At 39.8% G+C, this 24,292-nt stretch overlaps 1 long non-coding RNA gene across 1 annotated transcript in view; it reads right to left on the bottom strand.

Moving 5' to 3' along the window:
• Window positions 1-17,293: 17,293 nt before the first annotated feature.
• LOC140493378 (uncharacterized) overlaps window positions 17,294-24,292 on the bottom strand; it is a 98,158-nt gene continuing 91,159 nt past the window's right edge. Inside the window, exon 3 of the long non-coding RNA XR_011963657.1 lies at window positions 17,294-17,351. This is a non-coding gene — a long non-coding RNA (uncharacterized lncRNA). The remainder of the gene's footprint in view (window positions 17,352-24,292) is intronic.

Here is a 24,292-nt window from a genome sequence, read left to right as displayed (position 1 = left end):
GTGCTGAGCTGGAAGTTTGGAACTGGGGTGAGGTGGGGGAAGGGGAAATGAGGAAACTGTTGAAGTCCACATTGATGCCCTGGGGTTGAAGTGTTCCAAGGCGGAAGATGAGGCGTTCTTCTCCCAGGCGTCTGGTGGTGAGGGAACGGTGGTGAAGGAGGCCTAGGACCTCCATGTCCTCGGCAGAGTGGGAGGGGCAGTTGAAATGTTGGGCCACAAGGCGGTGTGGTTGATTGGTGCGGGTATCCCGGAGATGTTCCCTAAAGCTCTTTGCTAGGAAGCGTCCAGTCTCCCCAATGTAGAGGAGACTGCATCAGGAGCAATGGATACAATAAATGATATTGGTGGATGTGCAGGTAAAACTTTGATGTATGTGGAAGGCTCCTTTAGGGCCTTGGATGGAGGTGAGGGAGGAGGTGTGGGCACAGGTTTTGCAATTCCTGTGGTGGTAGGGGAAGGTGCCAGGATGGGAGGGTGGGTTGTAGGGGGGCGAGGACCTGACCAGGTAGTCACTGAGGGAATGGTCTTTGCGGAAGTCGGAAAGGGGTGGGGAGGGAAATATATCCCTGGTGGTGGGGTCTGTTTGGAGGTGGCAGAAATGTCGGTAGATAATTTGGTTTATGCGAAGGTTGGTAGGGTGGAAGATGAGCACCAGGGCGTTCTGTCCTTGTTACGGTTGGAGGGGTGGGGTCTGAGGGCGGAGGTGCGGGATGTGGACGAGATGCATTGAAGGGCATCTTTACCCATGTGGGAAGGGAAATTGCATCAATGTGGACTTCAACAGTTTCCTCATTTCTCCTTTCCCCACCTCACCCCAGTTCCTAACTTCCAGCTCAGCACTGTCCCCATGACTTGTCCTACGTGCCTATCTTCTTTTCCACCTATCCACTCCACCCTCCCCCCACCCCCGACCTATCACCTTCATCCCGTCCCCCACTTACTAGTACTCTATGCTACTTTCTCCCCACCCCCACTGTCCTCTCACTTATCTCTCCACCCTTCAGGCTCTCTGCCTGTATTCCTGATGAAGAACTTTTGCCGGAAATGTCAATTTTACTGCTCCTCAAATGCTGCCTGAACTGCTGTGCTTTTCCAGCACCACTCTAATTTAAACTCTAGATATTTAATGATCCAACTTTTCCCAACTATTTCCTTAAGTGCAGTGAAACCCTCTATGTCCTCTGATTTAATTGGAGACTTTTGGATGATTCCATTTGTCAGGGAATTACCCAGCGGAATCTTCAACTTGCTAGGAATTCCTTCAGAATCTTCTATGATAAGGATTCCGCAGGATCCCTGTATGCAACTTCCACGTTTGCTGGAGGGGATGGGTAGTACAGTGGCTCAGTGGTTATCACTGCCTCCTCACAGTGCCAGGGACCTGGGTTTGATTCTAGCCTTGGGTAGAGTCTGTGTAGAGTTTGCACATTCACCCCCTATCTCCGTTGTTTCCTCCAGGTTCTCCAGTTTCCTCCCACAGGAAGAAAATGAATGAATCTAAAGATTGATTCCTTGACTGAAAGTATGAATTGAATGCAAAGACTGTTTCACTGAACAAATGCCAAGATTGATTCATTTAATGAATGAATTAATGTGCTGAGTGCCACCAAGTTTGCATAACATTCTTCTATCAAAGCGGGTTCCTTGGAGATGGAAACAATGGTTCATTCTGAAACAATGTAGTCATTAGCACCTGGCAACCCAGTTTCAAAGGGAAGTTGATTGTCCAAAGCATTGCGACAAGAATGCTCCCACTCCAACTCTGAAGTTTGTAAGTTGCAGACTCCGTTTGGGTGTAAACCTGCCTTTTGCATTTCGAGTTTTTAATCCATGCCCATGAAAAATAATCTATATTCTTGAAGATCATGGGTCACCTGACCACGCTAGCACACAACTAATCAGGAAGGCTAATGGAATGTTGGTCCTCATTTCAAGGGGGTATAACAGTAAAGCAGAGAGTGTAGTGCTGGAAAAGCACAGCAGGTCAGGCAGCAGCTGAGGAGCAAGAGAATCGACATTTCGGGCATAAGCACTTCAGAAGGAAATGCAGGAGAATCAACATTTTGGGCATATGTCCTTCATTCTTGATGAAGGGCTTATGTCCGAACTGTTGATTCTCCTGCTCCTCGGATGCTGCCTGACCTGTTGTTCTTTTCCAGCACCACAGTGTCAACTCTGAGCACCAGCATCTGCAGTCCCCACTTTCTCATGAACAGTAAGGCAGTCTCACTGCAACTATACAAAGTGCTGGTGAGACCACATTTGGAATATTGTGAGCAGTTTTGGTCCCTTATTTAAGAAAATATATAATTTCATTGGAGACAGTTCAGAGAAGGTATGGACAGTTTATCTTATGAGCAAATTTAGAGTATTGCGTACATTCCTGGTCACCATATTATAGGAAGGATGTGGAAGCTTTGGAAAGGGTTCAGAGAAGATTTACTAGGAAGTTGCCTGGTATGGAGGGAAGGTCTTATGAGGAAAGGCTGAGGGAACTGAGACTGTTTTTGTTAGAGAGAAGAAGGTTCAGAGCGACTTAATTGAGACATACAAGATAATCAGAGATTGGACAGTGAGATCTTTTTCCTTAGTTGGCGATGGCTAGCATGAGGGGACATAGCTTCAAATGATAGATATAGGATAGATGTCAGAGGTAGTTTCTTTACTCAGAGAGTAGTAGGGGCATGGAACAATAGTAGACTCACCAACTATAAGGGCATTTAAATGGTCACTGGATAAGCATATGGACAAGAATGGAATAGTGTAGGTTAAGTGGGCTTCAGATTGGTTCCACAGGTTGGCACAACATCAAGGGTCAAACGGCCTGTACTGCACTATAATGTTCTATGTTCTAAAAATTAAACAATTTGGGACTCTATTACTGGAGTTTAGAAGAATGAGAGGTGATTCTGAAGGGACTTGACTGCAGATCCTCTTCCAGTAAACTGCAAATATCTGGGACCATCTGACATGATACCCTGGGCCTTCTGGGGCACTGATATTCCAATTTGTTCAGGAAGGGCCTCTTCTCCTGGTACACCCTACATCACTGATATTGTTTCTTGTGAGCTGCACCTCTCTGCTCCGTGAAGCAGTAAGGCTGTAAGGGAAGACTGATCCTGCTGACATTATTGATGGGTCTCCAGCTTAAGCTCTTCAGTTGCTCCTACTGTTGCTGTTGCAATTGCTGCTTCTGATCAGTGGTCCGCATCAGAGGTTCGGGCTAATACAATCTAAACAGCCACTGTACTGATCTGATAGAACACAGCTGCAAAGTTGAAATAGAATCCAAATATCCATTGCAATGAAAGTCACTTGCAAAGTAATGAAAGCCTCATTACAGAACAAGTAACTGTGAGCAAAAAATCTTTCACATAATTAGCAAAGAAAGTAACTGTGAAATTTCAGTGCTTACAGAAATACTTCCTTGTTGATTTTGCAGTCTTTTCTATAGCCAACATGTTTTCAACCTGCATCCACTGGGGAGTTCCAGGAATGCTGCAATCGTACATCCATACACCCACTGTTAAATCTAAAAAGTTCTAATAAAGTTGGTTTTAATGAGCTATTGAAATATTAAGTTTGACACCCTGCCTCTTCATAAGGAGTTGCTCACACTGACATTGCAGTTAACATTGGAAGTCAAAGGACTGAAGCTGCTTTCCTAATATATTATCAACTTCAGTGCTTTTAATTTCTGAACTGGGGCCAAAATGTGCGAGTCTGGCAAATATAGAGTTCCTTCCGCACAAACTTCAAATGTCAGAGAAATGTAAGGTTTTTTTGTCAACAAAAGATTCATGGCATATCTAATGTCAAGATGCTGATAGCCATGATTATTACTGACTTATTGTGCAGCTAAAATCATTGTATTTTATCACAATAAATAAGTTGTACAGAGATTTGAATAGGCACTGCCTTTCTTTACCATTTGTTTCACCATTTAGGAATAATTTCCCCAAGTGACGTGATGATTTAAATCCAGGGAATGGTTAACACAGCTTTCAGCATGAGTCATCGCCGACCCTGAGATACAGGACCTTTTAGTGCACAGCATCTGATATAGAATTCAGGCTGTGTAATGCTTATAATTTTCATTTACAGCAATGCTGATTGTGACCTGTCAAGTCAGTGCTAAAGTGAAATAAATCACCCACATATGTGTCAATAACACTGAAAGTTGTCCACGGAACAAAGTGTCAGCCTGATTATGTTAATTGCCTCACCAAATCTTATCAGTGGCAAACACTGCACGATGCCAGTGGGGAATGCATAAAGAAAGCTGAATTTGTCAATAGAGTTATCCATGCTGACATTAATATTTTTGATTAATCTTTTCATTATTGCCAGTGCCATGAATACATAGAGTTAAATGCTGCATTGACAACCTCACAGCACTATGACCTGTGTTCGGTTTCTGCCACAGGCAACTGTCTGTGTGGAGTTTGCACATTCTCCCCATGTCTGTGTGTTTTTCCTCTGGGTGCTCCGATTTCCTCCCACAGTCAAGTAATGTGCAGATTACGTGAATTGGTCATGCTAAATTGCCCATAGTGTTAGGTGCATTAGTCAGGGGTAAATATAAGGTAGGGTAATGCAATTGGGTAGGTTACTCTTTGAAGGGTCGGTGTGGATTTGTTGGGCTAAATGGCCTGTTTCCATACTGTCGGGAATTTAATCTAATCAAACTGCATATGTTACATATGCAGCATCATCCACTTACCCAATTTATTGTCTGCAGGGAGAGATAGAATTTTTTTAAAAAGACATAAATATATTGGCATAAAGCATTTGATGAATGGCCCAATTAATCCAATTAAAATGAATCAGCTATTTCTCATCATTTGCGTAACTCTGTCAAAAAACAAAAGTAAGATATTACGTTTTATCTTACATGTAAAAGTTATCCTTGTTGTATCTTTTGAAAATTATTTGTTCATAGAATTTCTGTATGTTTAATCATTTTGTTTAGCAGCTCTTACAAGATTTGTTAGGTGGAGCCAGCTTTAGGTAGGACAGTGGTGGGCTCACCTACAGGTTACAAAGCTCACTGCAACCCAAAGTTAAAAATCACACAACACTTGATGAAGGAGTGGTGCTCCGAAAGCTAGTGCTTCCAATCAAACCTGCTAGACTATAACCAGGTGTTGTGTGATTTTTAACTTTGTACACCCCAGTCCAACACCGGCATCTCCAAATCAGGGTAACCCAGGTCAGCTCTGACTATATTTCAGAAAATGGGATGCTGTCGGTGCTCATGTTTCTTTAAGGGATGAGACCTCAACAGTGCCCCACTGTGAGATGAATGGAGCCTTGGGTAGCCAGGGCCCACCTGACCGGCTCTGGCAATGGGAAGGGGGGACCGGGGACAAGTGATTGGTCAGGATTCTAACCACCATTGCAATGGGAGATACCAGTTATTGGGTCTGTATGTAGATTAAAGGATGCCTGATTATCAGTTCAGAACACCACCCCAAAACAATAAATCAGCAAGGATGCTGCCAGAGATCAGTGGGTGGTCTTCCTAAAAGGAGATCTCACTTACAATGCAGGAAGAAGCCTTATTCTTTGGAGACATTGCTATTAGTCCATTATCTTATTTAGATGTGTCTTAATCTCCTACATTTCCTTCCTGGAAGACACCTGCTCTGTTAAAGTAAATATTTGCTTCCTTATCTAATCCTAAATTCCAGATCAAGCAATTGCTTATTAATTGCAGAGGTAATCTCCTTCATTTTTGCAGGATTCTGACTGCTTGTACCAGGTGGTTTATGCTTCTTAACTGTGTTCTGGATCTGCACCTATGGATTTTTCTCTGATAGAACCATGTGCATCTTATCACCTTCAAGTAGTTTATTATGTTAAGCTTCATCAATTGATCACTGTGGTGGCTTGATTGATTATCTAAACTTTTTTCAGACACTTTAGTCATGCTCCTGAAAGATTGATGCTCACTCTATACTATCTCTGTCACTGCCATTGACTGTTCTATTGTCTGAATTTATTCAGTGAAAGATTCCTGAATGAACTCAAGTGGATTGTATTGCTCATTTTTGTTCCCAGCATTCACATCTTCTCGCAATGTCTTATGTTCTTATGGGCCTTATGATCGATGATGTTAAACAGCTGCTCTGAATTTCATGTCAGGATCACCAGGTTTCTCTGGTAATAAGAGGAAAATTAGGAACTGCATAGAAATGAAACAAAATCAGTTATTAATGAGATACAAATGTATGGAAATAAGATATTTGCTGGCTCAACGGTTAGCATTGCTGCCTCGTAGCGCCAGGGACCTGGGTTCGATTCCAGCCTTGGGTAATTGTCTGTGTGGAGTTTGCACATTCTCCCTGTGTCTGCGTGAGTTTCTTCCCACAATCCAAAGATATGCAGATTAGTGAATTAAGCAAAAGTGAGGACTGCAGATGCTGGAAACCGGAGTTTAGATTGGAGTAGTGCTGGAAAAGCACAGCAGATCAGGCAGCATCCGAGGAGCAGGAAAATCAACGTTTCGGGTAAATGCTCTTCATCAGGAATAGAGGTAGGGAGCCTCCAGGGTGGAGATATATAAAAAAAAGGTTAGGTGAATTGGCCATGCTAAATTGTCCATAGTGTTCAGGGATGCATAGGTTAGGTGCATTAGTCTGGGATAAATGTTGGGGAATGGGTCTGGGTAGGATACTCTTTGGAGGTTCAGTGTAAACTTGTTGGGTCAAATGGCCTGTTTCTACAGTGTTGGGATTCTAAACAAAAGATTCAGAACTTACTGTTTTAAAATCATTAGATTAATATCAGAATTCTAAGTTTTTTCATTCATGATGTATTTCCCAACATTCTCATAATTGACAACACTGCTTAAGGCAGAAAAAGATTTCACCTTATGTCTCAAACTGTTCACCTTTTGTTATTTTAAGTTTATAGTTCAGCAAAACTGAGGACTAGTGGGCATCTGTTTAAGGTTAGAGGGGAAAGAATAAAAGGGGACCTGAGGGGCAACATACTGACACAGAAGATGGTATGCATATGCCCGTCTCTTTGTCGGCTACGTAGAACAGTCCATCTTCCATAGTTACACGGGCACCACTCCCCACTTCTTCCTCCGTTACATTGATGACTGCACTGGCGCCACCTCATGTTCCCGCGACGAGGTTGAGCAATTCATCAACTTCACAAACACATTCCACCCAACCTTAAATTCACCTAGACCATCTCTGACACCTCTCTCCCCTTCCTGGACCTCTCCATCTCCATTAATGATGACCAACTTGACACTGACATTTTTTACAAACCCACTGACTCACACAGCTACCTGGATTACACCTCTTCCCATCCTACCTCTTGCAAAAATGCCATCCCGTATTCCCAATTCCTCTGCCTCTGCTGTATCTGCTCCCAGGAGGACCCGTTCCACCACAGAACACACCAGATGGTGTCCTTCTTTAGAGACCACAATTTCTCTTCCGTCGTGGTTAAAGATGCCCTCCAACGCATCTCGTCCACATCCCGCACCTCCGCCCTCAGACCCCACCCCTCCAACCGTAACAAGGACAGAACGCCCCTGGTGCTCATCTTCCACCCTGCCAACCTTCGCATAAATCAAATCATCCTCCGACATTTCCGCCACCTCCAAACGGACCCCACCACCAGGGATATATTTACCTCCCCACCCCTCTCTGCTTTCAGCAAAGACCTTTCCCTCCGTGACTACCTGGTCAGGTCCACGCCCCCCCTATAACTCACCCTCCTGTCCTGCCACCCTCCCCTGCCACCACAGAAATTGCAAAACCTGTGCCCACACCTCCTCCCTCACCTCTATCCAAGGCCCTAAAGGAGTCTATCACATCCATCAAAGTTTCACCTGCACATCCACCAATATCATTTATTGTATCCGTTGCTCCCGCTTTGGTCTCCTCTACATTGGGGAGACTGGACACCTCCTAGCAGAGCACTTTAGGGAACATCTCCGGGACACCTGCACCATTCAACCCCACCATCCTGTGGCCCAACATTTCAACTCCCCCTCCCACTCTGCCAAGGACATGGAGGTCCTGGGCATCGTCCATCGCCGCTCCCTCACCACCCGATGCCTGGAGGAAGAATGCCTCATCTTCCGCCTCAAACACTTAAATCCCAGGAAACCCCAGTTTCCTCATTTCCCCTTCCCCCCTGCACCCCAGCTCCAGCCTTCAAGCTCAGCACCACCCTCATGACCTGTCCTGCCTGCCTACCTTCCTTTCCACCTCTGCATTCCTCCCTCCTCTCTGACCTGTCACCTTCATCCCAATCCCCATTCACCCATTGTACTCTTTGCTACCTTCCCCACCCTCCTCTCTTACCTATCACCTCCATCCCCACCCCCATTCACCTATTGTACTCCAAGCTACTTTCTTCCCAACCCCACCCGCCTCTCATTTATCGCTTCACTCTGCAGGCACCCTGCCTCTATTCCTGATGAAGGGCTTTTGCACGAACCATTGATTTTCCTTCTCCTCAGATGCTGCCTGAACTGCTGTGCTTTTCCAGCACCACTCTAATCTTGACTCTGGTTTCCAGCATCTGCAGTCCTTATCTATATGGAATGAGCTGCCAGCAGAAATGATTGAGGCAGGTACATTAACAACATTTAAAAGGCATTTGGACAAATATGTGGATAGGAAAGGATTAGAAGCATATGTACCATGTGCAGGAAAATGGGATTAGTGTAGATGGACATTTTGGTCGGCATGGACCAGTTTGTGCTAAAGGGCCTGCCTCCGTGCTGTAGGTCTCCAATGCAGCAACTGTTTTCATATCTTTTTGATAACCTTCTCCTGTGGCTTTTAAGTGGCAAGTTTGGATCTGTCAATGTAGTATTGCACACAATAGAAGCGGAAATGGGGGAAGGAAATGTATTACTGCATACTTTTTAAGCGTTTCCTTTTACTGTGAGATAAACCATAACAACAGTTGTACAAAACAGGCAGATTAAGATTCAAACAGTTAGTTGAATCTTTACTGGCAACTATTCTAGTGTGAAATCAATGTCATACTAAAGATGCTGAAATCTGAAAAATCACAAAAACAATTAAAATACATACACATACTTACTTGCATGGCTTATAACATCCTGAAATATAGCATTATGATATTGTTAAATATTCACTGTACAGTCTCTAGAATAAGCCAGAAACTTGTAAAATCTTGTTATCTAGTAATGCCCTTTTTATATCCATGTTCATGGCTGTGAAGCGTACTACAAGTGTCTAAGTACAATTATGACAAATTAAGAATGAAATACTCAAAATTACAAATGACGTTTGAGATCAAATTGGTATTTTATTATGTTGCTGTGAAACAGGATTGAGAACTCAGCACATGTTTGTGAGGATTTTAATAGGAATGTAGGAATAGGATATGATTTGTGAAACTAAACAAAAGGGATTATTTAGGAAATAATTAATATGCTGAAAATTCCTGAAGAAGGGCTCATGCCCGAAACGTCGATTCTCCTGTTCCTTGGATGCTGCCTGACCTGCTGTGCTTTTCCAGCAACACATTTTCAGCTCTGATCTCCAGCATCTGCAGTCCTCACTTTCTCCTAGAAATAATTAATATGTCAGTTTCATCCCATTTATGAAAGGTTTTGGTTTATATTCAACGTCAGACCTAATTCATGAATTAACATTAAAATTAGGTATTCCTATGAATCATTATTACTGTATGTTCTTCATTCACATAATGCTAATATTCTTTAGTCTACCAAGTTTTTGTACATAGCAACTATTTCTTGATGGCTTATCTAATTTATGGGATCATTAACCTACCATCTAGTCAGCAGAATCTGAACAATATCATATAAGAGCCAGCAGGGGATTTCAGTTATTTAGTTTTCCACTCAGACTGCTGAAGCTTTGCATTGTTCAACACAAAACAACTTTCTTTTAAAGATTTCACCATAAAATCATAAATTAACTCAACTCAAACAATGTAAACAGGTTTTTATTTCATTTAAAATATGACATCAGTGTTGGAAACTTTTAAAAGTGGGTGTTGTGAACAGCACTGAAAAGAAATCAAGAAAACTTGGAAAGGTTGTTGGTATATGAAGGTGTCTAGAAGCAATCTTTATTTTGATTACTCAATGTCATCTCATCTAGCAGTTGACATTTTGCTGACTGCAAGTTAGCTTCTTTTTCTAAAGGTTACATGTGGCCCTGTCAGACCCATATAATACTCGTCAACGTGAAAATGATGCAGTTAAAATCAACACACAGCAGCCAATAACTGATAGGTGTCTTATCTCAACTCAAATCTGCTGTACATTCAATAATCGTCTATTTACAAAATGTAATTTACACTGACAAAGTGGCTTAATCTTGTAACAATGAAATTTAAAAATCAATCATTTTCAACTTAAAACCTGCACAGTTTAAATTGTGCCTTTTAAAACCATAATAAGACGATTTTATACCTATCTTTAATTGTGCTTGATTAATTTAATAGAATCATTTGAGGGCAGTAACATGCCGCATAGATAAAAGGGAATCTATAGATGTGGTATACTTTAATTTCCAAAAGGCATTTGATAAATACCATATACAAGTTCCTACACAAATTAAGAGCTCATGATGTAGGAGATAACATTTTTGAATGGTTAAAGATTTGGTTGGCCAATAGGAATCAGAGATGATGGATGAGGAAGGTAATGTTTATGTTTCAAGCTGTAATTAGTGGAGTGCCTTGGGGATCAGTGCTGGGATCTCAATTATTTACAGTCTGTACAAATGACTTGGATGAGGAGACCAAATGATTGGGAGAGAAATTTGCAAATGACACAGAAGTTACAAAGATGAAGAAAGGAATCTACATATAGATAATAGACAATTGACAATAGGTGCAGGAGTAGGCCATTCTGCCCTTCGAGCCTGCACCACCATTCAATATGATCATGGCTGATCATTCTTAATCAGTATCCTGCCTTACCTGTCTTGATTCCACTGTAGATATAGAAACAGGTTAATAATGAATAAAAACTTGAAAGATAATTTATAATGTTCAGGCTGCCCATGACAATACAGCAAAAATTGCCAACCAAAGCTCCAACAAGCTTTGTCTTGTGTTTAACAGGAATTAGAGTGTGAAAGACTTGTGTTCTCAGCACTTAGACAACAGCTGTCCGTTTAAATAAAAATGGATATGCTTTGCTAGTGTAAAGATAAGAACATCTCGTACCAAGTAGATGTTCCTCTTACGTTTTTTTGAATCAATTGGTTATAGTACTACAAGGAGGTTTTAACTAAGATTTTTCAAGATAATCATAGGTATAGTTTCCTAATACATTATAGATTTAATACACACACATATATAAGAAAAGATTAAACATCACATTAGAAAGGTTTAAAAGCTAATACAAGTAGAAGAGAGGGATCTTCTTATCTATTATCAAGGACAGTGGCTAAGAGAGTTGAAATTGTTGGAAATCTCAAAGAAGACTCTGTTACAGTCTTATGCAGAATAGCAGACACAAACGTGACAGCTAAGAGATAAAAGGTCATTTATGACCATCGAGAGTTTGGTTTCCCACATCCCAAAAGGGCCCATTCAGATCACAGCAACAAGTGATTACTAATAGAATGATGTACTGGAAACCCCATCATAGTCGAACAATCCAACACTAATTAGCCAATAGTATTCAGGGAAGGGAGTATGTGCCATCATGTTAATGTTACAAGAAAAATGTATAAAATACAATGTCCTCATATTTAAAATTAGACAGTCATTGACTTTTCTTCCAATCTGAGCTGAAGATTAAGGGGGTAATTGGACCTTCACGTCGAGGCTAGGTTTGGAGTAGTCTTTGGCCTCTCCCTGGATCGTACTGGTGGATGCATGAGTAAATTGGTTTGAATACTGCTGTCTCCTGAAAATTTATTTCCTCAGTGAACTCACTCCGATATACAATATGTGAGCATTTCCACTTTGGCAGGAAGAATAGGAAAGTGCCATATCATAGAAATGGAAAGGGAACTTGGTATAGGAAGATAAAACAAAGAACTGCAGATTCTGGAAGTCTGAAATAAAAACAGAAATTGCTGGAGAAACTCAGCAGGTCTGGCAGCATTTGTGGAGAGAAAGCAGAGTTAACATTTCAGGTCTAGTGATCCTTCTTCAGAACTGATAGCAAACCAGAACTGGTCATAGAATCTGTTCAAGAAGACCTGAGTATCTATTAACAACATAAGAACTAGGAGCAGGAATAGTCAATTCAGCTCCTTGAGTCTACTCTGCCATTTAATTAGCTGCATGGCTAATGTCAACTCAGCCTCATCTCCACTTTCCTAACCACTCCACATAACCCTTTAACTCATTACTCATTTAAACCTGTCTTACTCCTTCCTTAAATGTATTTAGTGTCCCAGTGACCACTTCAATCTAAGGTAATGAATTCCATAGATTTACAACTCTTTGAGAGAAGTAATGCTTCCTCATTTGTTTTAAATCTCCTACACCTCAGCCTATAGCTATATCCTCTCATTCTAGGTTGTCCCACAATGGAAAATAGAGCAGGTCAGGTAGCATCCGAGGAGCAGGAAAATCGACGTTTCAGGCAAAAGCCCTTCATCAGGAATGACTCATTCCTGACGAAAGGCTTTTGCCTGAAACATCGATTTTCCTGCTCCTCAGATGCTGCCTGACCTGTTGTGCTTTTCCAGCACCGTACTCCTGACTCTAATCTCCAACATCTGCAATACTTACTTGCACCACAATGGAAAATATCCACTTTCTGTCTACTTTGTCAAACATTAGCATCTTAAATACCTCAGTTAGACTTCTCGTCATCCCTCTCAAACCTTTGCATGGATCACAATGTTGTAATGCAACTACAGCATGTGATTAAGAAAAAAGATTGAATCTTGATATTTATTGCATGAGGATCAGGTATAAAAGTACAGAAGCTTTGTCACAGTTTTGTTGTTTAATCTGCACATGGAATACTTGGTAAAGTTCTGGGGCCTTTATTTTAAGAAAGAATATACTTGTAATAGAAGCTATGAAGAGAAGGTTCACTTGACTGTTTCCAGGGATATTTCATGAGAAAAGGCTGATCACATTAGGCCGATGTCCACTGGTATTTCGCAGAATGAGAGTTGATTGTTTTGAAACATATAAAATCCTGAGGGGACCTGGCAAGTGGGTACAAAAGGATCTTTCCCCTAATGGATGGTCACAGAACCAGGAGACAAAGTTTAAAATAAGTCATATCCCAATAAAGGTGGAGATGAGTAGACTAGTTTTTTTTTACTCTCAGAATGTCATTAGTCTGGAATGTTCTTTCCCAGTGAAAATTGGAGGTAGGTTCAGTAAAGATCTTAAGGTCAAGTTAGAGAGCTTCTTCATGAACAAGGGAGCCACAGATTACAGAAGGTAGGTGGATAAGTAAAGTTGAGACCACAATCATACCTAATATGATCTTACAAATTACAAAGCAGGCTAGAGGGCTCACAAGACTGACCTGTAATTTAAAGTCATGTGTTTGCATGTATATTTTCATGTTGCTTAATACTCAGCATCACATATGCCAACCACTTTGTTAGTGTAAGAATCAGAGCATATGAGTTAGGAAGCAAAAGCTTAGCAGTAGGCCACAAACAAATTAGGGGTTCTCTGTTCTATTCTATCACCATTACCTGTTGTTCAACTATCCCATTCAGTACCATTCAGTAACTCTAAGCACTGTAATATGTTTAAACCATTCATTCAGGTAAACTCATGACAGCCATTGAATGAAACATAACCTAAATCTCTGAATGATTCCAGCAATATAGAGAAATAAACTTTCTTAATTCCCTCTTTAAAACAAAATTAGAGACATATTATTTGGAAACCTACTTATGCTTTTGCTTCTAGAAACTAGCAACATAAGTCATTTCTTTTGTTTCTTTCTATTATGCAAATGGTTTGGAGCAGTTGCTGTTATTCGATCAAGTGGAATAATAAAGTAAATCACTGTAAGGTTCAAACAATTTCATCTACAAAAATATGCAAAATAAATCCAGTTTCTAAAATATGTATTAATCATTTCTAAGTTCTTGTGTACAGCATAAGTTATCCAGCTGCTTAAAGCATATCCCTGAGAAAAGCTGTCAACTCTTCTCGGGATGTATAACTTCCTTCAGCCGAGAATTGAGCATTTTTCTTAAGTTTTCACCTTCCCTCTCAAAATTACATCCCATGTATTTATCTACTAAATACTGGAACTAGTAACCGACATAAGTATTTGACGAACTGGATCAAAATCAGTTTCAGTTGATGGCTAGTAGTTGGAACCATGTTTCTATGTTATATGATGGAATAATATCTTCTAGCAATCTTAAACAAAACCCGAAGGATGTGTAATTTGAAAAAATGTAATCAGTTCAATTTACAAAAGGTTTACAAAAAAGGGAACAATGTAATTTCAGTCCAAGAGGATCCTTAAATTTGAAACAAGATGTGATGTTATTGGAGATTCATGGCCTTAAATTCTAGCATGAGTTGTGGACACGTGGGGATTTAGAGAGAGAGAAGCTAACTTGATCCATTTGGCATATCGACTGTCCAGCATCATTTAAAGCTGTGTTCCTGTAAAGAGTACTTACCCCAAGGTCAAAGAACGTGTAACTTGCTAGGTACAAGCCTGTGTTTTGCTATCAGATTTCTGAAATACGATATTTCTAGATTGGGTGGAAGTTGATTGGGAAGGTGAAGTAAATGGTCAGAAGATGCAAATAGCTGCATTGAGACCTCTCACCAGCTGACACGCCCATCCAGCTCTCTGAAGAAGGAGAACTTAACTTCTGAAGTTTAACTCACTGTCAACCATTTCCCTTTCCCTCGATTGTGTTCAACTGCCCTTCTCAGTAACTTCTTCCCATCATATCGAGGACTCAAAAAGTCCCGTTTTCATTATGATCAATCAAGTACATATCCAAACCATTCTCCAAATTGTCTTCAAATGCTATTGACAAGATAATGCATGGAAGAATTGGTCTCAAGCCTGAACATAAACTTACAGGTGGCACTGAGCTCGGCTACTTGAAATTCTTCAGCCTGCATAAAGGTAATTTGTAGCAGGAGTAGAAAGTTTAAAGATAGCTATATGAGTAACGTTTCTAACTTTGTATGATTTATATTCATTAAACATAATATAGACTTAGATAACAAAGGCATATTTGAAGATATATTTCAAAAACATTTTATATTTTTTAAAAGTTAGATTTTCACACATCTGAGAGAAATCCTAAAGGCAACAGTGGAGACTCATTTGTAGTGGTGATCCCTCAGATTCAAGGGCCATATCTGTCAGGCTGGATGCGTTTTCTAGATGAGGAGCCCAATTTTGGATTCATGTTTTGCACAAAAATGGGGGCACATTTTTTGTCTAAAACATGGGATTTGCAGCCCCAGATTGACTTCTTTCTCCTTCCCATTTCTTTTCCTCCCAGTCAGTTGTGTCAATGCCTCTGTCCTCTACCTGGAAAGTTGCATGAAAAGGCCATGACTTCCTGACTGCAGAACCAATGGGAAAGAACAGAAACAAACATTCTTTAAAAAAACTGGAAACACATTAATGTGGAAAAGCCCAATAAATAGCCAAAGAATGCAGTTTTACAAATCAACAGGTATAACAAGAAGACAATCTGGGTATTCTTAAAGTTGCAAACTAGCCAGTAATACAATTTAAAACTTTATTGGAATCTTATTGAAACAAGAAGTCAACAAGATTGACAAATGTAGAAAATACTACAACACTGTTATGAAACAAGCTCTGGCAAATTCCATTTCAACACAGCATTGGATGACTAAAAGAATACAACTCAAGGAACAGAAAGTTACAAGCAACACTGTAATAAAATGGATTTAAATTACGTTTATAATAATATGATTTATCAGCTGTTATGAAGATGTGGGTGTACCTTTAAGAGAGTGAAGGACTTGGCAAGTACACCTAGTGATGGAGAATTTACAAAGTAACATTTGATTACGAACAAACAGCGCTCACTGAGTTGCTATGAGACATAAACATAAATTTGACTTTGGCCAATTAGTTTAAATTATACACCAAAAACTATCGAACTCCAATCCAAGTTGAATTGAGTATATTGACAATTCTAAAAGCCAATGACACAATCCAATGCTTTGGGGATATAAGACTAGGAAAATTGAACAGCTGAGAGAAGTACTGACAAGCCCAGTATGTTAACAGGCAGCCTAAAAATACCTCTCTTAAAAGTACCTGTTCGATCAGTAACCTGTAACTCAGAAATTCCTCAGAAAAAGAAAAGACACAGGAAGATCCGAATGAAAGCTGCCTGGTTTTGAGATAAGAAGGGTGGTTTTGTAAATCTTGATTGGGAGTCCTATCAGACTCGTATTACAGAAGGGAAGGTAACAGATATGTGAGTGTAAGTAATAGTAAATAGGTGTTAGTTAATTATTCTCTGTTATACTTTAAGAAATAAAGTTGTTAATTTTTACTTTAAATAGTTCTTGGCCACTCCAATGTTTACAGGTTACTGCATGGGATAAATATTTGCCATGTTGCTGGTTTTAAATTAAGCAGGAGGGTTTACATCGTGTCGTAACACAGAAATTGGTGATTCTCACAATTCTCAATGGACATTCTACTGAATTTAATCTTATTAAAGTATATTCTGTAACAGGATGAGGGCATCGCTGGCTAGGTAGCATTCATTACCCATCCCTAATTGCCCAGAGGGCAGTTCAGAGTCAACCACACTGCTGTGGGTCTGGAGTCCCATGTAGGCCAGACCATGTAGGAGGGCAGTTTCCTTCAGTAAAGGCGGTTAGTGAACCAAATGGGTTTTTAATGACAATTGGCAAAGATTTTATAATAGGCATTAGATTCTTAATTCCAGATATTTATTGAATTCAAATTCCACCATCTATCATGGTGGAATTCAAACCTAGGTCCTGGAACATTACCTGGTTCTCTGGATTAACAGTCCAGCAATACTACCACCAGGCCATCACCTCCAGGCGATTACAGGTGGCAAAGTCACTATCTTAACAGACCAGTTACCAGCTGAAGAAGCAGAAATTATAGCCCACAAATGTGAGACCACACTGTGTAACTGTTGGAAGCATAGGAATGGTATAAGTTTCATGACAATGCAATGCACATAAGTTGAAAATGTGCATGATATTTACATCCAACCATCTTTACTTTCAAAACTTTATACTTACCATGACTTCAACTTCTTTAGTAGAGTAGATGGAGTTTTACTACTTTAATAAAAGCAAAATACTCTAGATGCCGTAATTCTAAAAGAAACACATAAAAGGTTGGAGAAATACAGGAGGCCTGGCAGCATCTGTGGAAAGAGAAACAGAATTAACATTTCAAAAATTCTCAGGTTTTGAAGTTAAACTGCAATGAAGCACAGTTGAGTGAACATATCACTTAATATGCTTAGTGTATGACTATCAATTGACTTTCTTGATAACCTGAAATAACTCCACAAAGGCCGGTATCCCATCACCCAATCACCTTTATTTATATTTGCATAGTACTTGACACTGGTCCACCTCCTCAGAGCCAGCTCTCAGAGTGAGAAGAACGTCTGACACTCCTGTTTATATCTGCCAGCCAGGGATCCCTGACTGGACCAGATTAACAGCCCCAGTCAAGGAACTCATTCTACAAGACACACCTACCCTATTGCATTACAATCACAAAGATATGAGAATGGACACTCAAAGAAATGGAAACAGGTTAAGAACAAAGAATCCCAGGATATTCAAAAAGCTAAGTGGGGAAGGGGAAAATACATCTTGTTAAACTGTGAAAAGATAGCTCCCATGAGTAGTATGTTTGCAAAGTGATTAATGTATTTACTCTAATTCAATTAATGCAGTCAATGATGTCAATGTATAGCCTGTGTAAGGAAAATTAATGCAAGCAAGTTTAGATTCTCTACAGTGTGAAAACAGGCCCTTTGGCCCAACAAGTCCACATCGCCCCTCCAAAGAGAAACCCATTCCGCTACCCTATATTCACCCCTGACTAATGCACCTAAAACTATGGGCAATTTAGCACAGCCAATTCACTGGCCTGTACATCTTTGGATTGTGGGAGGAAACCGGTGCACCCAGAGGAAACCCACGCAGACACTGAGAGAATGTACAAATTCCACACAAACGGGCAGGAATCAAACCCAGGACCCGTGAGTTAGCAGTGCTAACCACTGAGCTACTGTACCACCCTAAATGTGTAGAGAAAGAAATTTAAAAGAACTTTTAGAGTATACAAGAGTCAAGATTTTGTTCATTGACTCACACATTAATTAGACTGAAAAGAGTTAATGATAAATTGAAAGAAATATGATCAGATACTGCTTGGAAGGAATCTGGCCAGGACCTTGAAAAATACTAAACAACTAAACTTGAAAAAAAGAACTGCAGATACTGGAAATCACAAACAAAAACAGAAATAGCTGGGAAAACTCAGCAGGTCTGGGCAGCATCTGTGGAAAGAAAGAAGAGTTAACACTTTGAGTCCAGTGACCCATCTTCAAAACATTTCTGAAGACATTAACTCTGCTTTCTCTCCACAGATGCTGCCAGACTTGCTGAGTTTTCTCAACAATTTCTGTTTTTGTTTCTTGAAAATAGTAGCTCTTGAGTACAATCTTTCAGCAGCAAATAATCTAGAGTTTTAAATGACAGCAACATCCTGGAGTTTGGTGAGTTGGACAATAAGAAATTTCACAAGTGTTATCTTCTTGAAAGTTTCATCTGTGGCTATTTCAAGCATTTGAATGTGGTGGAGGCTTCCTGGTCAGATGGAAGGAGTGCACTTGAAAGGCTGAATGACCTTTTTCTTGATTACAGATAATGATAGCTTGCTTCTGATGGTTGGATCAATTTGTCCTTTTCCAGCTTAGAGGAACAGGTTATAACTGTTCTGTCTCCTTGCCTTTGGTTCTCTGTTTCTTTCAACCTGCTGTCAATCAGAATAAGTAAGATGCACTGAATGGATGAGTTTCAGATCCAAACCATAGAATTAGCAATTTCTGCAACATTTGGTTGCAATAAAGTCATTTCCACACATGGATCCAAGTTTGATTATAATAAAAGAAAATCAAATCCTATTTGCAGGAAGCAGCTAGTTAGTTAAATCCTGCTTTGTTACCAATTAAACTGCTGCAATCAGCCTAAGCCATCACAACAAAACATTAAAAACTATCTACAAATATTTCACTCTGAACTGTGGGGTCGTATTGAGGTTGTCAGGGAAGCTGTACAGTTCAAATGATTTCAGATGCAAGTAGACCTGATGAGAATACATAAACAGTGTGCAGTTATTACTATTTTCAGTTGTGCCCAGATCTGCCAGACTTTAATATTAATAAGAATCTTTTGTGATGGAATCATCAATGTATAATTCAAGAAAAATATAAATTGACAATACAGTATTGATCATTGGAATATTTTCATTTTTATGAATTATGGTTTTATGGTGTTTTGAATGTAAGATAAGTTTTCAACTGCTTTACACTCTGGATATTGTATTTTTATTTCTGACAGTTCTCAACTTAATGGTAAAAAAATTGTCTGGAGACTTTTTAAATTAAAAAAAATTTTGCTTACATAATAGCCTTTGAAAATACATAGGGCCACATTTTTTTTAATCAGTTCTTTTCATGCTTAATAAGAGACCAAAATGTTTCTCTGTGTCTTTGTATTCAGACAGAAGCTGAAAATTTGGCTGGAAAGATAAAAATTGCGTTTACAATTGTGAAAAAAAACACGTCCTCCCCGAGACAATCTGCTGGTGAATGTCAATGACTCATTCTGCCCAAATGCCTATGCCACTCATTTCACATAAAGCCACTATTCTACATTGTAGCTTGGGACAATTAGAAATCAAAGGAGACATCTTAACAAAGAAGTACACTTTTAGAAGCATGTGTTCCTGATTTCATTACTCATTTACCGGTGTGCAGAAACAATGTTCTTTAGTCCATCACAGACAGCGGGTATCTTTTCAATATACATTGAATCACAAAAAGTTTGCTAGTCGTGCCAGGGAGCTCATAAGTCTGCAAGGCACACATTGACTACATTTGTTTTATTACTCTGAAAAATGCCTGATATGCCTCAATTACTTTTTTCTCTTACAAGAGCTGTATCATAGAGTGGGGAACACATGAAGAAGAAAAAACAAGCTAAGCTTTCTTAGTTACAGTCAATTGAGTTTTGGAAAAAAATTGAAATCATATTATTCACTTCAAATGTTGCCATAATCTTACTGCATATCATAACAGGAACAACTCATTTGACTGTCTTTCCTAATTTATTTAGCCACTTAAGATTCTTATATATTGGACAATAAAATCCAAAAGAACTGTGGAAGGTGTAAATCAGAAGCCAAAACAGAAATTGCTGGAAAAGCTCAGCAGGTCTGATGGTATCTGTGGAGAGAAATCAAAATTAGCATTTTAGGTCAAGTGACCTTTCCTCAGAACTGTCCTCGGGTCACTCAACCTGAAATGTTAACTCTGATTTCTCTCCACAGATGCTGCCCAGACTTGCTGAGCTTTTCCAGCAATTTCTATAGTTCACCTTGACAATAGGATTCATCCAAGGATCGGGTTAAGTGGTTCAATCCAGTTCAAATTGGACTTTAATCTTCAATATGTGCTGAGTTAGTTGACCTCAGCCAGCAGGTTAGTATGTGAACAATTGATGTAGCACCCTTGGGTTAAAAAACAAAAAACGGAAATAGATTTGTGGAGCTATTTTGATCAAGATTAAAGAAAACTAGTTGATGTGCACATTGGGAAATACTGACTGACTACAACATCTGATCTTCAGATACTTTTCAGAAGGGCACATGGATTCGTAATTACTCCATGCTGTTAGAAGTAGTTGGTGCCCATTGAAATCATAGAATACATTTACTGAAGCATTGAACTCAGCATGTAGCCTCACCTGACAAAACAGCGAGGATCAGAATGCTTAACATTGAGGTCATTCTCAACTCTCAGCTCTTTTGATTTTCCAATGTTTAAAACTGAGAGCACCAACTTTGGTGCACTCACCTCCATATTTACTTCTCCTATTCACGTTCCTGTCAACTGAAGCTAATTGCTAGGAATCCTGCTTCAGAAAGTTTAATGCTGTATTGCAGCCCTGTTTACAGCAGAGGAAGAGAAGGGGAGAACATTGGCAACAAAGACATAACTTGCACCAAGTTATGTTCGTGGCAATCTTTATTCATTTCAAAATAGCAGTAAAGCTTTTCATGAGCTATCTAATATCAAAATAATTATGGTTACCATGGTAGGATATTTTGAACTCTGCATGGTATACCTTGACTTGGAGATGCTGGTGTTGGACTGGAGTGTACAAAGTTAAAAATCACACAACACCAGGTTATAGTCCAACAGTTTTAATTGGAAGCATTAGCTTTCAGAGCATACGCCTTGGAATTGTATTATTAATATGAGAAAATACAATCAGCAGCATCTTCATTTTTGAGCAATTAATATTTTAATTCCAAATTTAATTATTAAACTATATTAATTCATTTATTTTGAAGGAGCAGAGAAGAGGATTTGGTGAGCTATCTTTAAATATTTGTTTACTACTATCACTGACACTAATATTTATGACATTAATCTGAAAATCAAAACTTCTGAGTACTTGTATTGATTTGTCACACATTACAATCAGCTGATACTGTTCTGTGATTTTGATGACAATCTAGCCGATAAAATTTTCATTCTCACTGCTTTTCATCCATTCAAAATGGCATTCAGTCAATTATTAGCTTACATTTTCTAACACAGAGACTCCTCACATCATTTCAGTTTTTGTCCAAAACTTCAAGCCCGAGTACAGAATTTTACATTTGTAATCCTTCTTTCTTTCACATATATTTTAATCGAATTGAGATGTGCCCTCTTCTTCTGCAAATTTATGCAGAACCCCAATTAACATATTGAAACAATGAGCAGTAACATCTCATTTTATCATTCCTGATAACCACTTCCCCACAACAGGCTTACTCATTTTTATTAATTAAAGTTTATGGATGGAAATTCATGTTGAATATCATTTAAAATAATAGCTCAGTAATCCTTGAATCACTCACAATTTAGAAGAGCTTTGCACATTGTTGCATGCCCCTTAGTTAATAAGAAATTCTCTAGTTTTGGAGCTAATTAAGAAACCTGCCCTGTACTATGCAGTAGTGGTTTTTGTCAAGGTTCATTCTGAGCAGCTCCGTGATGCAGGGCTGTGTGCTCTACAGACTGTTTCCCAGTTTTGAAACCAAGACAAACATTGACTGACTGCACCTGAAAGACCATCAACTCTGTGAAAGATGCTCTTTGATCCCCCTGAAACTGCTTAGTCTTCTGAACAAGTGTTAAGATTAGAGTGGTGCTGGAAAAGCACAGCAGGTCAGGCAGCGTCCAAGGAGCGGGAAAATCGACGTTTTATTCCAAGGTCCAGGGACGCACTAAAGTGTGGGGCAGCTGCCACCGAGGCACAGTGGGGGAAAGATCGCTGTCGAAGATCTTTCTGCTGAAGGTAAACGGGTGTCCATTCAGTCACAGGGCCCTCCCAGTGCCTCAAATGTATATAATTATGGTATTATATAAGGAAGAAATGCCTTGGGTTTGTTTGTGAGTTTTTGTGAAAAGATTATACAGAACCAAAATGCTTTGGTGACTATGTCTGTGTATGATGATATTTATGAATAAAGTATCTTTTTGAAAAAAAAGCTACTATCCAATGATGTTAGTCATGCTGGATGGAAAGCTACATTGCTTTTAGCAGAGGAAACAATGTATGATGTAAAATGTAATGGGCATTAGGCTGCGCAAGATAGGGCATTGACCTGCTGGAATGGATTGCCTGCTCTCAACAGATCGATCACAATAGAAAAAAAGTTCAATTGAACCCTTCAAGGTATGAACCATCTGCTCAGCAGATTTATACTGGGGAGTGCAGATGAAAATATCCCTCAATGTTTTATGATCTCTTACTGTGCTGCTCACAAGATATTGGAGGAGATGCTGCACTTGTAGTTTATTTTCAATGTTTTAGAAAATGCTGGACCTACAGAGAGCTGATAAGAAACCTAGGATTCGTTGCCTACAGGTTTACTAGAAATGGCTACTATGAATGACCAAAAAAGACATTACAAAGGCACTTGACAACAATAAATTTCCAGAGCCTCTGAGTTGGTGGGGTGGAGGTGGGAGCTGGCATTGGGACTAAGAGATTGATCTGTATCAAGCTGGTATGGATTTCTTCTGTGGTATCCTGACTGTAACGAGAGTAGGACACAAAGTGTGGTTAAACAGCAGTGGTGAGGAAAAATGTATTTTCCTGATACTTAGAGTAATCCTGGAATTTCTCAAAACTCAAATCCTGCGATTTGCTAAGGAAATTGTGGTTTGACAATCACTGGGAGAGAGAATTTGGACTTGTCCAGGTTATAACACTGTTGAGCTATTGGGTTTGGCTGCTGTTGGGAATATATATTTATAGTTAAACCCATAAGGAACTGGGACATGGAACTATTTTAAAATGGATTACGATACTTAATGCTTTGATTGCTGGACATGTATGGTTTGAAAGAGATGAGGAGTTTTGTGCTGAAAGTTGCCTCAGAATACTCTTCTGGAGTTGGTTTCTGTTTACTTTCCCAAAGGACACCTGGATATGTCAATATGAGGAAAAGTCCTCCAAACATTGCAGTAAGCAAGACTTTTTTTTCTTCTCTCTCCTGAAAACGTAAGGAGAAACCTCACAGAATCATTGAATCACCATGGTAGGTGTGGTGGTTCAGTGGTTAGCACTGATGTCTCACAGCACCGGGGACCCAGGATCACTTCTATCCTCAGGTAATGCTTTTAGTGTGAAATTTGCACATTCTCCCTGTGTCTGTGTGGGTTTCCTCCTAGAGTCCAAAGACATGCAGGCTAGGTAATTGGCCATGATAAATTGCTCATAGTTTCCTGGAATGTGCAGGCTAGGTGGATTAGCCATGGGAAATGCAGAGATAGGTTAGGGAGTCGCAGGGCTGGATGGGATGTTCTTTGTAGGGTCGGCATGGGCTCCATAGGCCAAATTGCCTATTTCCACTCTATAAGGATTCTATGAAGTTAGGCTTAACAATTTCCCATTACTCGACAACTGTCGGTGTTGTGACCTTGTTGACAGGAAACTCAGGGAATTGTGGGAAGTTGCTTCAATCTGCCCCATAAGGGCCGTTTTCCATTTCCTTTCCTCCTTT

The sequence above is a fragment of the Chiloscyllium punctatum genome, chromosome 22 (assembly GCF_047496795.1).
Source record: "Chiloscyllium punctatum isolate Juve2018m chromosome 22, sChiPun1.3, whole genome shotgun sequence".
NCBI classification, from domain to species: Eukaryota; Metazoa; Chordata; class Chondrichthyes; order Orectolobiformes; family Hemiscylliidae; genus Chiloscyllium; species Chiloscyllium punctatum.
The sequence above is the reverse complement of the archived record's forward strand: the minus strand, read 5'-3'. Positions and strand labels throughout refer to the sequence as shown.